Source organism: Monodelphis domestica, chromosome 6 (genome assembly GCF_027887165.1).
Source record: "Monodelphis domestica isolate mMonDom1 chromosome 6, mMonDom1.pri, whole genome shotgun sequence".
NCBI lineage: Eukaryota > Metazoa > Chordata > Mammalia > Didelphimorphia > Didelphidae > Monodelphis > Monodelphis domestica.
Window position 1 is genome coordinate 18180433 of NC_077232.1, and position 15148 is coordinate 18195580.

The window sequence follows — 15148 nt, forward strand, 5'->3', positions numbered from 1 at the left end:
AAAAATGCCTCAGGGCCAAATATAATTATTGATTTACACTGTGATTCTTCCTCTTCTGATCTTTTCAAGTGATCTATCTCAATTTTATCTCATTCACAAAGGTTTGTATGTATATATTTTTAAATTCTTTTATAAAATGAACTCTATATTTTCAAAATACCTCTTAGTATTTGTTTTTAGCAAAACAAAAATCACTGTGGCATTGACAGGAACTGGCCCTGTCAATGTCTGGGGACTGTCAAAGGGATAAGAAGAATGACATGCTATAAGAACAATGAGAGGAATATTGTGGGGTCAGGAGGGCCAAGCTGCTCATGGCAAGCAAGGCAACTTTATTGAAAGTTATGTTTTCTTTTATACAGGGAGAAAAACAAGCTGGGGCTCCAGTACAAATTTTCCACACCCATAGTAACAGGTAATGCTTAACAGAAAGATCTTAAGTGAGCACAATGCAATCTCCCATACATCAGTGATTTATAGGAAACATGTTGTGCAGGGGCTTGAGAAACAGGGGGAGTTTCCATAGGTTGCTTGATACATACAAGAGTTTCCCTGGGTTACATGATACATACACAATCAGGGGTTTCTAGGGGTTTTAGACCCAAACATTACCTAGAAGAGGAAAGGAGAGAAGGGAGGGGAAGTGTGGTTGGGGACCCTCTGCTATATGTCCTAGAGCCATGCTTGAGGATCTCAGGCTATACCTCCTACATGGCATAATAGAAAGTTTTTGAATGTTATTATGAAAATCTCAACATCTAAACCAACTCATTACGCTTGTGGGCATATTATAAATCAAACAGCAAATGTGGTAATAGTATCTTTCCTTTACTAAGGCTAGGTGAAGCTATTTAACAAGGAAACCATCCACCCAAGGTGCTTTGTTACCTTTTCTTTGTTACCTTTCTGGCCCGGGTCTTTCTTATCTAGGAGAAAGATTCAAACAATTTTTATGCCCAATTGTACCAATTATTAGGTATCTTTTCTTCTCCAAAGATTTTTTCAGTTTAAGCTCCTGTCCCCAACATCAACCTGTAAGATTATCTATTAATTATGAATGATATTAAAACCACCAAATCTTATTATGCAACAATGACTAATTCCTCATTTCCATTCAACATTGATTAAATTTTACAAAAGGATATTTGCTCTTTAGATATGGCAAGAAAAATAATGTGTGAACATGTGCCCAAGCATCTTAGTGGCATCATCCACTCTGTATCATCTCAGTGTCTTGGGAGAGCAGGATCCCAATTTATCTTAGTTTCTACATATTATTGGTCCCATCAAGTTCATGTCTAGTTTGTGTGATAAAGTGTGAGTTTGATTTTTGCTTCTCATCTCATATGAGATGTCCTCTTGGAGGTCATTCTCAAGAGGTGGTTCCTTGACCCTCAGAATATTAATACTCGTGACCACAAAATTTGGAATGAACTTCAAGTACTTGGGTTCTGGTAGCTCACTTTCTTGACCTTTTAAAACTTCACTGGTCAAACATTTCACTTCCTGGAAAAAGAAAGGGATAAAAAATTTCAAATGCAGAGTTTCATAGAAGGTACCTTTCTTGGGACTACATGGCCTCAGAAAGAGGAAAATCTCTGAAACCTTTACAATTAGATTACTGACTTTCACCAGACAATGTGAAGTAAGGGGCCACAATAGTAGAGTTCAACTGAAATAAGGTTTGTTAAAACATTCAGGTCTAGGTTGCTAGGTATTCTTTTTTTTTTTAGGCCTGAAAAAATTAATTAATTAATTAATTAAGAATATTTTCCTATGGTTACATGATTCATGTTCTTTCCCTCCCTTCTCCCACTCTCCTTTTGAAGCCAACGAGCAATTCCAATGGGTTTTACATGTGTCATTGATCAAGGCCTTTTCCATATTATTAATATTTGCATTGAAGTGATCACTGAGAGTCTACATCCCCAATCATATACCCATTGACCCATGTGATCAGGCAGTTGTTTTTCTTCTGTGTTTCTACTCCCACAGTTCTTTCTCTGGAGGTGAATAGTGTTCTTTTTCATAAATCTCTCAGAATTGTCCTGGATCATTGCATTGCTGCTAGTAGAGAAGTCCATTACATTTGATTGTGCCACAGTGTATCCATCTCTGTGTATAATGTTCTCCTGGTTCTGCTCCTTTTGCTTTGCATCAATTCCTGGAGGTCATTTCAGCTCACATGGAATTCATCCAGTTCATTATTCCTTTTAGCACAATAGTATTCCATCAACAACAGATACCACAATTTGTTCAGCCATTCCCCAATTGAAGGGCATCCTCTCACTTTCCCCTTTTTTTTGCCACCACAAATAGTGTAGCTATAAATACTGTTGTGCAAGTATTTTTCCTTATTATTTCTTTGGGGGGTATAAACCCAGTTGCTAGGTATTTTTGAATGCCTTTGCTGATAATCAAAGTACTTACCCTTTTACATGTGGCAAACTGTGTTTACTCGTTAGGTATTGCTCTCAAACTCATGATCACTTTCAGTGAATGGCTTCAAGTTTTTTTCAATAAAATATGAGGCCATACACTGAGCTTTGAAGGTTAGGGGATGGTGAGTCATTAGAGTTTTGAGGAATATTGAAAATTTAGAAAGACCTGCTTTGGTGAAAGGGATAGTGAGTAATTAGGGAGGGATATGGATGGTCATCCAATTATTGTTCTATGAGAGATTTTTAGTGTTCTCAGTCAGCAATCTTTCATGACTTTTTTTCCAGCTTCAACCAGGAACACAGGTATAGGAGCAAAAACATCTACCAGATGTTCTTCTTTGTATTGTCTCCTACATTTATCATCATCCTACTCCTTGCTCTTACCTAGGATAAGCTCATCACCAGGTAAACTGATCATCATGAGGTTGAGTTTTGAATCAACTCATGGCATCCCCAATTCATTCCATTCTTCTAATAGAGGGCTTCAGTGAAGAGATGCATTCAACATTTCCACCATGTTATGAATAGATTGTCATCATCCAATGCTGAAATCATTCCATGACTATAGAGAAAGTGGTATCAGGGCTCTACTTCATGGTCCTCTCAATGATGAGTCCTTTCATCTAAAGCTTAAGGAATACAGATATCAAGAATGCTTTCATTAAAATTTCTAGAAGCAAAAGCCATCACTAGGCTTATCTCTTTCATTAAGAAGCATATCTAGAAAACTACATTTTCTACATTTATATTTTTCTTGTGCATAAATTCTCCAATGCCCACATTCTATTTAACCTTCAAATTGCACAGGAGCTGGATCTTCACTTTCCTTGCTGACCTTAGAAGGATCTTCCCTGTAGTTTTAAAATAACAGACTCTATAGTTCTGAACTCTAATGTGCAGTTCATAGGAGTGTAGGGAATTTGAACCATTACTCATAACAACCCTCACTTCATGATCATTTCTGAAGTTCAGAAAATTTAAGTTCATCTTGTTGAGGAACCTTCATATCACCTCTCACAGTAGAAAGGGACATGATTTTGAGTAAAGGAAATTGTTCGTGGGCCTATTTACCATGCTTATTGGTATGTCTAACCTTTCTATTAAGTGTCTTGGGAATGATAATACTTCAATGCTAAAGGAATCATTGTTAATATCCAACCTCCCTGCACACCCACATTTTTTGGTTTGAAAGTGTCTTCTCACCACACTATGACTAGACTAATATTTGACAACTTATTCCATCTCCATTATATCCTCCACATTGTAATGGGAAACCTTGTTCAAGAATGTAGCAGGCTTCATGGCATCTATGATTGCTTCCACCTCTGAGTGTTTGGTTTTGAAGTGTAATGTTTGGACTTAGTTCTTATGAAGTATCTATAGAAGCTAGGTAGGTTGGTGGCATAAGAGAGAATAAAGAAAATTGAATGGCCCTTGCTTTGATCAAAATACAACATGGCACTCCTAGAATTAGGAGTTCTTGACTGTAGAATAAGATCTCATTTCAAGGCATGATGGGAGAACTCAGAAAATGTTTTCAACAGAGAAAATAACTCTCTGAGGTTTGAGATTTTGATTGGAAAACAGTTGGAGAAAAGCACTTGGCTGGATAAAGGAAACTGTGCTATGCTGTCTCCTTCCAACAGGCACATAAATGGGTTACTTGGGGAATGACTACTTGGAGTATATACAGGCAAATGCTTCCTGATTGCCTTTATTTAAAATTACAATAAGGATTAGGGAATTTAGGTGGCACAGTAGACAAAAAGCACTGTAAATGGAATCAGGAAGATCCCTCTTCATTAGTTGGAGCCTGGTCTCAGACATTTCTTAGCAGTAAAATTTTGGGAAAGTCAATTAATCCTTTGTACTTAAGTTCCTCATCAATAAAATGAGCTGGGAAGAAAATGACAAATGAATCAATTTCTGCCAAGATATTCCTGAATAGGTTCACAGAGTCAAGCATTCCTGAAAAATGACTGAAAAAGAGCAAAAATAAGCACTTAGATACACAATCATTTAATACACAAATAATAGATGAAAATAATGAATAAAGCTGTTAATTCTCATTATGTAGATTTTAAGTTATTATATTTAGTCAATATTAAAATTTTATTGCTTGTCTATGCTTTCTACTCTTTTCTGTATGTTTTTAGAATGATTCACTGGTTCTCTTTTATTTCCTCTTTCATTCATCACTGTCATCATTCTAACAAAATTATGCATACTTCACTGGTGTCCCATCATATATTTTTGCTCAAAGAAGTAAGTAAATAGAAGCTGTATTATTGGAAGACACTATGCCTGAGTCCAGAGGGACAAATCATTTTCCACTAACTATTTTCCTATAGCTCCATCAGGTCTATACCTCGTGAGCTCATGGCCCTGCTTTCTTGTCTCTTCTGAGAGTAGCCATATTCTCTGTGTACCATGGAGCACTCCTGACAAAACATCTGAATACACCCATGACTCCCTTTAGTCATAATTATGATTGAGTCCCCACAGACCTAGGTATGCCATTATGTGTTTTTCAGAGATGCATGCAAAGTAACTGTGGATATCCTCAGAGTAACTTTTGTCCCTTAAGAGCACCAACATTCTCTTTTTTATAAAAATCTATTACAAGTTTGTGACCAAAAGGTAAAGAAAGTCCCTTTTGCCTTAATTTAGACTAAAGTCCACTGGAAAAGATTTGATGCTTGCTTGTCATCATTTATGTATTAATTAGATCAGAAACAGTTTTAATTTGCCTTAGTTCATCTAGTGATCTAACTCAATAAGATCCAAGAACTGAGGACAGCAGACCATAACCTGGAAAATTCTCAATTTTTAACACCAGGTACTGAGAAGACTTTCTATAAATCCTCTCGTCTTTGACTTAAGTTTCTAATTGAAGACTTATCTTTATGTGAAGGAACGTAGTCTTTCCCCTTGGAATTTTATTACCATTTGAAAGGACCCAGGTAGGTGTCAGATATTAGAATACTAATGACAGGTTTATTCATTTCTATAATGTGTGTGCTATGTGAAAAAAATATCCTTGCCTTCAAGATATGGGGAGATAGAGGGTTTAAAGTCACAGATTTGAAACTGCCATTTCCATAATGATTTATGTTATTATATTTAGATAGAAAGAATGCTAGCTAGCATTTATCTAGCACTTCAAGGTTCTTAAAACACTGCTCATTTGAAAAAAATTCAATTAGTACTCATGTGTAAGGCTCATCGCCAGGGTCGGCCAGCCCTGTGTGACCTCACTTGGGGTAACGAAATGAAGAGTAATGAATGGACGCTATATGAAAATGCATAGTGACAAAGCTTTATTGGTTTCACACAAAGCATATATAGGTTAAGACACACAGGAAGATATGATGTTACCGCCCAGCAACAGCAGGAACCAATAATTGGGCAGATTCATGGGAATTCATGATGTTACCTGCCAGGCACAGGGAAGAACCGAGAGGATTCCAAACAAGCAACTTTCCCACAGTCTCTCACAATTTCTCACAAACCTTACCAATCCTCCCTTTGCTGGCTACTCCAACCTTGCAGTTTCTTTCTCACAAACCTTATTAGTCCTCCCTCTGATGCTACTCCAACCTTGAGCACACAGCTGGGCAGGTTGTACACAGTTCAACCCACAACCCTGACTATGCACCCCAAGCAGGGAGAAGATGAGGGCTTTAACCCTTACGGTTCTGCCTCAACTACACTCATGATAGCCTTGTAATGGCAGATGCTGTTTTAGAGATGAAGAAACTCAGGCTGAGAGATATTAGGTGACGTGTCCAGGTTCATACACAGAGAACAAATGTCTCAGAGAGAGTTTGAAGTCAATTCTTCCTGATTCAACATCCTTCACTCTATCTTCCATACCATATAGATCCCTTATAGATCTTTGGATGGAATGTCAAAAGTCCTTAGGGTTTATCCAGTTTTATAATTGATGAGACTGAGGCTCTGAGTTGCTAATGGGCCTTGGCTAAGGTAAGACATGTAGTAAATAGCATAACTGGAATTCAAATTTTAGCCTTTACATCCTAAATTAAACAGTCTTTCCACACCATCAATTGCTATTGTTTCAAATACTGATCATTTGTTCTCCTATGGATTTCAAAGCCCTACATAAGAAACTGTGAACTCTGAATATTAAACATCACTTCCAGTTATTAGAAATCATATTTTTATATTAATGTCTTAGTGTTTTAATTTCACAGATCAAACTGCACATTTGAGATGCAAAAAAGGCCATCTAGTCTTACTCCCTCATCCTGCAGGTGTTGTAATGGAGACAAATATTGGGGAGGTGATCTGCCTGATGTTCCAGAGTCAATTAGTGGTAATGATGGATCTAGTACCTATCGCTGTTAACTCTAATATTCACTCCAAACTAGGCTTCCCTAAAGAGATAAACATTTGCAACCAGAGTATCATGGTTCAAATCCTGACTCAGTTATGTAGACTTAGAGCAAATCACTAATACATGCAGGGATGGAGGATTTGACCTAAAAGGTTCCTCTCAGTTTTAAATGAAGAAATCTATGACTTTATGGAGAAATTCTTGATCTTCTGTGTTCAATTTTATTCATGCAATTAATTCAACAAGTATTTATTTATTTATGACTGTTCCAGGCATTGTGTGATCTCTGAGAATCTCATCCCCAATATGAGCACACACACATCCCAAATATTTCACCTTCAAAGATTTTATATCTTACTTGCAGAAAACCCTGTTTACATAGGAAAATTACTGGAAAATATTTACCAAGGAAAAATAATCTTTTAATCTTTTAATGGAAGACAATAACTATGAGAGGAACAGGAAATATTCTAACTATAAGAGTTGGCATTTGAGCTGAACATTTCATTGGGCCAGGGCTTCTTTTATTTTGGAAAATTTCATTTAATTAATTAATTTAGAATATTTTTCCATGGTTACAAGATTTTTGCTCTTTCCCTCCCCCCCCACCTCATTGCCACAGCCGAGTCACAATTTCACTGGACTTTACATGTGTCATTGATCAAGAATTATTTACATATTATTGATATTTGCAGGGTGTATGGGGTGGTATGGAGGTATGGTGGTATGGTATGGAGCTCTGGTATGGAGGGCTTGTCATGCCCTCTTAGGGCAGCTCTCCAGCCTCTGACCCTCACCTGACATCCAGCTCTCACTTGTGGCTCCCAGTAGCTGCTAGCATGTGGCAGCGGCCATACCCCAGGCAATGGCTTCGACAGGCCGGCTAAACCTTGTGAGGGTAGCCATTGGGTCGTCGTCGACCCCTGGTGAACCAAGGCTTTGCTCACCCAGCATGTGAAGACTGCTTCGGCTGAACAGATGGAAGAAACCAATAAGAAGGTTCAACGGCTGAGAGGGCAATGCAGCAAAGCACTGTGGAGTGCTTAGGGCGTGTTGGAGCACAAAGGACAACATGGCCATCCAATGCAGCTGAGGAAGTCTCCAGGTGTAACGACTTTTCTTGCCACCAGACCCAGGCTTCCAAAGCTGAGAGAGTGGGACTGTCTCTGTGCAACAACTTTTCCACTTAAATCTCCTTCACGCACAAGTGTCTTTGTGCACACTCATCTATCATAGATGAAAACGCACAAAGACAATCATCATCCTCTGTTACCAAGAGACTACTACAATTGATATTTGCAATAGCACGACCATTTAGAGTCTGGATCCTCAATCATTAAGAAATGATAATTGCCATGTTTTATGCTGCTGTTTGTTGTTCTCTTTCCTAGGGGAGTCATTAAAATCATTACATACATTTATGGAGAATGGCTCAGAGGTGAAGGAATTCATTCTGGTGGGATTGACAGATGCCCCTGAACTTCAGGTCCCCCTCTTCATAATATTCACTATCATTTACCTCATCACCCTGGTGGCAGTCTTAATATTGTGGGACTCCCGTCTTCATACACCCAGTACTTTTTCCTCAGTAACCTCTCTCTGACTGATCTGGGCTATTCTTCATGCACTACTTCTAAACTAATGGCTGGATTCATCCCAGGGGACAAAACTATCTCCTATAGTGGATGTGCTACACAAATGTTCTTCTTTGTGTACTTTGCCACTCTTGAAAGGTATCTTCTGGCTGTTATGGCCTATGATCATCAGGTAGCTATGTGTAAGCCCCTCCATTACACCACCACCATGACATCCAATGTGTGTTCTCATCTGGTCATTGGTTGTTATTTCTATAGTTTCTTTTTTTCCCTCCCTTCACACAGGAAACACTTTCAGCCTCTACTTTTGTAATTCCAACATGATCCATCATTTTTTCTGTGATATTCCACCTCTAATTGTTCTCTCATGCTCTGCCACATACATCCATGAGTTGGTTGTTTTCTGTGCTGTTAGTTTCAATGCATCTTTAACACTTTTTTTCATTTTGAAATCCTATTTTTTCAATTTCACAGCCATTTTGAGAATGCGTTCAACTGAGGGCTGCCAGAAAGCATTCTCTACCTGTGCTTCCCATCTCACAGCTGTATCCCTATTTTATGGAACAGTACTCTTCATGTACTTACAACCTAGCTCTAGCCATTCTATGGATGCAAACGAAGTGGCTTCAGTGTTCTATATGATGGTCATTCCCATGTTGAATCCTCTGGTCTATAGTCTGAGGAATAAGGAAGTTAGTAGTGCAGTTAAGAAAACCATGGGGAGACAAAGTCTTCATTAGCCGTCTCCTTTCAATTAGGTAGAAAAGTGTTAGAATATTTGTCTTCTCTTTTAGTCTCTATTAAAATACAATCTTTTGGTAATACACTCTCCTGGGTTCACACAACTTTTATTTTTCATAGGTTATAGGAAATAGATTCTCTTTTTCCCTTTTGAATTTTAAAATCTCTCATTTTCCTCCAGTGTAAGATTTTATAATCTATAATTTCTAGAAATTTGGGTATTCTGGATGTTTTTTCACTTCATCTCTCAGTTGTTGAGAATTTTGAAGTTGAAGTATCTGTTCATTTTTTCATAGGAGCTTTTATAAAATTCCTATATCATATAAAGTTATGATTTGTCACATAGATCAGCTCTTATGAGTCTGCCAAATTTACTTGTCATGTGAATCTTGGCAGATTATAGGTGAGAAAGTTGGAGAGATGAACCATCATTACTATAATACTGATTTCAAAGTTTTGCTAAAATGATCAGTAGAAAATCAACCATGATTCTTCCCACTATCTCACTTTGCAGGAACTGTCAAATGGGGAGAGAAGTGATATATATAACACCCAGTGTGGCAACCCCCTTTTCTGCTATGGGTTCCAATATATATTCTTAAAAGAGTTCTGTAGAAGAACTTAATGTTCAAATTAATTATATGTGTTCACACAAGGAGTCACAAACAGGATCTTGAAGAGTGGTTGGCACATAGTAAAATCTTGGTATACTTCCGTCCACTGATTTGACTGATTTGAGTCTAGGCCAGCATTTTGTACATTATATCATGAAGTCTAAGTCTTTTATATTATTGCAAAGAAAGTTTCTAATTTTTCTGAACTGACCTGCATATAAAAATTTACAGGGTGGTATTTCTTCTTGAAGTTTTCTTTTCTAAGTTATCATTAATAAATAAATTCACTTTATTAGAATTAGAATCAATGAGTAAAAGAATTTGAGAGTTGGAAGAGTCCTCAATGACCTTATAATTTTCCATTCTTCTAAAGAAGTCTCCACTGAACATTCCCAACAAGGAAATCAGCCTCTGTTTAAAGATCTACAAGAAAGGGGTAAACTGCTGCCTTTTGAAGGTATTCATTTCAGTTTTGTACAGAAGTAATGGGGCTTAGAAACTTTTTCCTAATATCAATTCTAAAGTCACCTCCTCCTCACTTCTTAACACAGTATTCTGTATTCATCAGAGCAATTGAAAAAAAAAAACATGTCTTCCACCATAGAATCAATACTACATATTGTTTCTAGGGCAGAAGAGTGGTAAGGGCCAGGAAATGGGGTTTATGTGATTTGCCCAGGTCACACAGTTAGGAAATGTCTGAGGTCAGATTTGAACCTAGGACCTCCCATCTTGAGGCTTGACTCTCAATCCACTGAGCCATCCAGCTACCCCTGATAAAGCCTTTCTTAAGCACAACAACATTCCATTGCATTCAAATGCCACAATTCTTTTAGTCATTTCCCAGTTGATGGACATCCAATTTTTACTATTTTCAGAATCATTATTCTACCTATTTTCTTGTATATAGGGTCTTTCTTCTCCTCACTGGTTTGCTTGGGGTATAAGCCTAGGGGTGAGTCTCCAGTTCAGTGTAGGGGAATTTTAGTCACTTTATTACTTGAATTTGAAATCACTTCTGAAAATTATAGTACCATTTCAAAGTTCTACTCACGATGTATTAGTGTGTCTATCACTCCACAGAACCTCCAATACTTCTATTAATATTTTGGGGTTATTTTTGTCATTTATATGGTGGGAGCTGAAGCCTCAGGGTTGTTTTAATTTATATTTTTCTTATTTTAGGAAATTTTCATCAAATATATCTATATATTTCTCTTTTCTTATACATAATTACATATATATATATATACACACACATATATATATATATATATACATACACATATACATGTAGTAGTAGTGGTAGTGGTAGTCTCTCGGTGACCGAGAATGACTATTGTCTTTGTGCAGTTTCATCTACGGTGTACCCTCATGTGGCTTTGGAGTCCAAAGACTGAGGCGCACAGTGTGTGGCACACGGGGCCTGGGACGCCAGGTGTTAGGGGAGGTGCGGTTGTGGCCTGGTGTCGGCATTCACGCGCAGCGGCAAGACGTCGACGTCGCTCATCCTCAAAGGTGGCGGCGGCATGGTTAATGTGGGTTCTCCAGCTACTTCTGACAGAGGCAGCGAGTTCTAGTTGCTTTGTGTCATGCCAGCCCACTTCAAGTTGGACTTTAGCTGATCCTTGAATCTTTTCTTTGGTCGGCCTTTTTTCCTGAGTCCAGCTGACAGTTCACCATAGAATACCTGTCTTGGTATTCGCTGTGGGTCCATGCAGATGACGTGTCCAGACCATCGTAGCTGGGCTTTGAGGACCAGGACTTCGATGCTGGTGGAGTCTGCTCTGTCTAGGACTTCCTGATTAGTGATTCGGTTCTGCCATCGGATCCTCATGATTGACCAGAGAGAGTGTCGGTGGAATTGCTCCAGCTGCTTCATGTGCTTCCGGCACAGTGTCCATGTCTCACAACCATACAGGAGTGAGCTGAGGACCACTGCGTTATACACTTTGAGCTTCATCGCAGTGCTTACACCTCTGTGTTGGAGGACTTTGGAGAGCAGCCGCCCAAGTGCCTGCCTGACCTTTTGGATCCTGCCATTGATCTCATGGTCTAGGGACTGCTCGTTGGCGATGGTGCTGCCCAGGTACTTGAAAGTGTTGACGTTAGAAAGCTGCGTGCCATCAATTGTAATGCACGGTTGGTTCATTGGCCTCCCTGGTGCAGGTTGGAACAGCACCTCTGTTTTGCTGAGGCTGATAGTCAGGCCAAACAGTTTTGTTGTGGTAGAGAACCTGTCCACAATGGTTTGAAGATGATTTTCTTGGTGGGCCATGAGAGCACAGTCATCTGCAAAGAGAGCTTCCAGGATGAGTCTCTCTTTTGTCTTTGTTTTTGCAATACATGAATACACAAATAAATATATAATTTTAGACATCAATCTCAGTTCAATTTGAAACAATACTTTTTTTCCAATTCTACTTATTTCCTTCTCATGATAGGTATTTTATTTTTATCTGTGTAGAAACTTTCAGTTATAATTAATCAAAGTTATCTAGTTTGTCTTTTGTAATTGTTTCCTATTCCTTATTTGCTTTAGAGTACATCTCCTCCCCCTAGCTGTGAGAAGTTTGTGGTCCACTTCAAATATTTTTGATGTATGTTACAAAATGTTCTTTAAGGTTAACTCTTCAGTTATAATGTAGTGTGGAATATGGTGTAATATATTGGTCTAAATCCAATTGCATCCAGACAACTTTCTAGTTTTCCCAGCAGTTTTCTTTAAACAAATGAAGGAATTTGGGGAATTAGGACAGCAAGTGATTGATTGTGGAAATTGAGGGAACCATACTGACACCATCTGGTGGCTCAATTCTAGAGCTAGCCAAGTTCCCTTTCCATTCATTTATAGGTCCAGTCCCAATTCTGTCTTGTGAGAAAAGTTTATTCAGTTTTGGGAAATGGAAGAAAATCTTATTGCATTGTTTTAACCTAGTCCTATATGGCCTGTATGACCCAATTGTACATGTTGTTTAGAGAACCTCAATCCAGGAAATTGTTTTTGTTGCTCAGAAACACAGTCAGATCCTCAGAGGGATTCAAAGTTTTTTTTTTCATTATTGTACATCTCAACCAAATCATGTCTTTTTTTAAAAAAACAATTATTTATTTAATTAACTTAGAATATTTTTTCCCATGATTACATGATTCATGTTATTCCCCTCCTGCCTCCTTCCCCCTCCCAAAGTCAAAGAGAAATTCCACTGGATTTTTCATGTATTATTGATCAAGACCTATTTCCATATTATTAACATTTGCAATAGAGTGATCATTTAGAGTCTACTTCCCTAATCATATTCCCATCAAACCATGTGATCAAGGCAATGGATTACTTCCTGTGCATCTACTCCCACAGTTCTTTTTCTGGATGTGAATAGAGTTCTTTCTCTTAAGTCCCCCAGGACTGTCCTGGATCATTGCATTGCTGCTTGTAGAGAAGTTCATTACATTAGATTGTACCACTGTGTATCAGTCTCTGTGTATAATATTCTCCTAGTTCTGCTCCTTTCACTCTCCATCAATTCCTGGAGGTCATTCCAGTTCACATGGAATTCCTCCAGTTCATTATTCCTTTTAGCACAATAGTATTCCATCATCAACAGATACTAAAATTTGTTCAGCCATTCTCCAATCAATGGACACCCCCTCATTTTCCAATTTTTTTGCCACCACAAAAGTGTTGCTATACATGTTTTTGTACAAGTATTTTCCCTTATTATCTCTTTGGGTTACAAATCCATTTAGCGCCATTTGGACATAGTTCCAAATTGCCTTCCAGAATGATTGAATCAATTTACAACTCTACCAGCAGTGCATTAGTGTCTCAATCTTGCCACATCCCCTCCAACATTTATTACTTTCCTCTGCTGTCATATTAGCCAGTCTGTTTGGTGTGAGGTGGTACCTCAGAGTTGTTTTGATTTGCATTTCTTTAATTATAAGAAATTTAGAACATCTTTTCGTGTGCATATTGATAGTTTTGATTTCTTTATTGAAAAACTGCCTATTCATGTCCCTTGTCCATTTATCAAATGGGGAACAGCTTGATATTTTGTATAATTGTTGCTTCCCTTCTAGTTTTGGGTGCATTAGTTTTGTTTGTACAAAACTTTTGAATATAATGTAATGAAAATTATTCATTTTATATTTTATATATTTTATATTATATTTTGTAATATTGTAATTCAGAGGTGAAGGAGTTCATCCTGGTGGGATTAACAGATGCTCCTGAGCTTCAGGTCCCCCTCTTCATAATATTCACTCTCATCTACCTCATCACACTGGTGGGGAACCTGGATATGATAGTCCTGATATTGTGGGACTCCCTTCTCCACACACCCATGTATTTTTTCCTCAGTAACCTTTCTCTGACTGATCTTGGCTATTCTTCCTCCATTACTCCTAAAGTGATGGTTGGATTCCTCCCAGGGGACAAAACCATTTCGTATTGTGAGTGTGCCACACAAATGTTCTTCTTTGTGTACTTTGCCACTGTTGAAAGTTACCTCCTGGCTGTTATGGCTTATGATTGTCAAGTAGCTGTATGTAAGCCCCTCCATTATACCACCACCATGACGTCCAGTGTGTGTGTCCGTCTGGTGATTGGATCCTGTATCCTTGGTTTTCTTTTTTCTTCCCTTCACACAGGAAACACTTTCAGCCTATATTTTTGTAATTCCAATGATCCATCACTTTTTCTATGATATTCCATCCTTCTTAGTTCTCTCTTGTTCTATCACATACATCAATGAATTAGTTGTCTTCTTTGCTGTAGGATTCAATGTATTTTTTGCCCTTTCATCATGAAATCTTTTTTTTTTTCATTTTCATTGCTATTTTGAGGATGCGTTCAGCTGAGTGCTGCCAGAAAGCATTCTCTACCTGTGCTTCCCATCTCACAGATGTATCCATATTTTATGGAACAGTAGTCTTCATGTACTTACAACCTAGCTCTAGCCATTCCATGGACACAGACAAAGTGGCTTCAGTGTTCTACACGATGGTCATCCCCATGTTGAATCCTCTGGTCTATAGTCTGAGGAATAAGGAGGTTAGTCGTGCTTTTAGGAAAATCATGGGAAGACAAAGTCTTCACTAGGCATCTCCTTTTAATTAAGGAAAAATGTATTCAAGTTATTTTCTTTCACTCTATGATCTTTATAGTACATATGCCCAAAGTCTCACAAACCCTTTATTATTTGTAGATCATAAATAGTAAATTCTCTCTTTATATCCTGCATTTGGAAAACTCCCTCATTTTCGACGTCTGATTCTATGTGTTTGATTCTATGATGTTTAATTTTTTTTAACAAATTGGGTAATATGAATTTGTTTCACTGCAGCTCTCAGTTGTGATGTTTGAAGTTCAAATATATGTTCATCTTTTCACAGGAA

At 38.0% G+C, this 15148-nt stretch overlaps 1 pseudogene; it reads left to right on the top strand.

The window, feature by feature from the left end:
* Positions 1 to 8442: 8442 nt before the first annotated feature.
* LOC130455204 (olfactory receptor 5B12-like) lies at positions 8443 to 14852 on the top strand (annotated as a pseudogene).
* Positions 14853 to 15148: the final 296 nt, after the last annotated feature.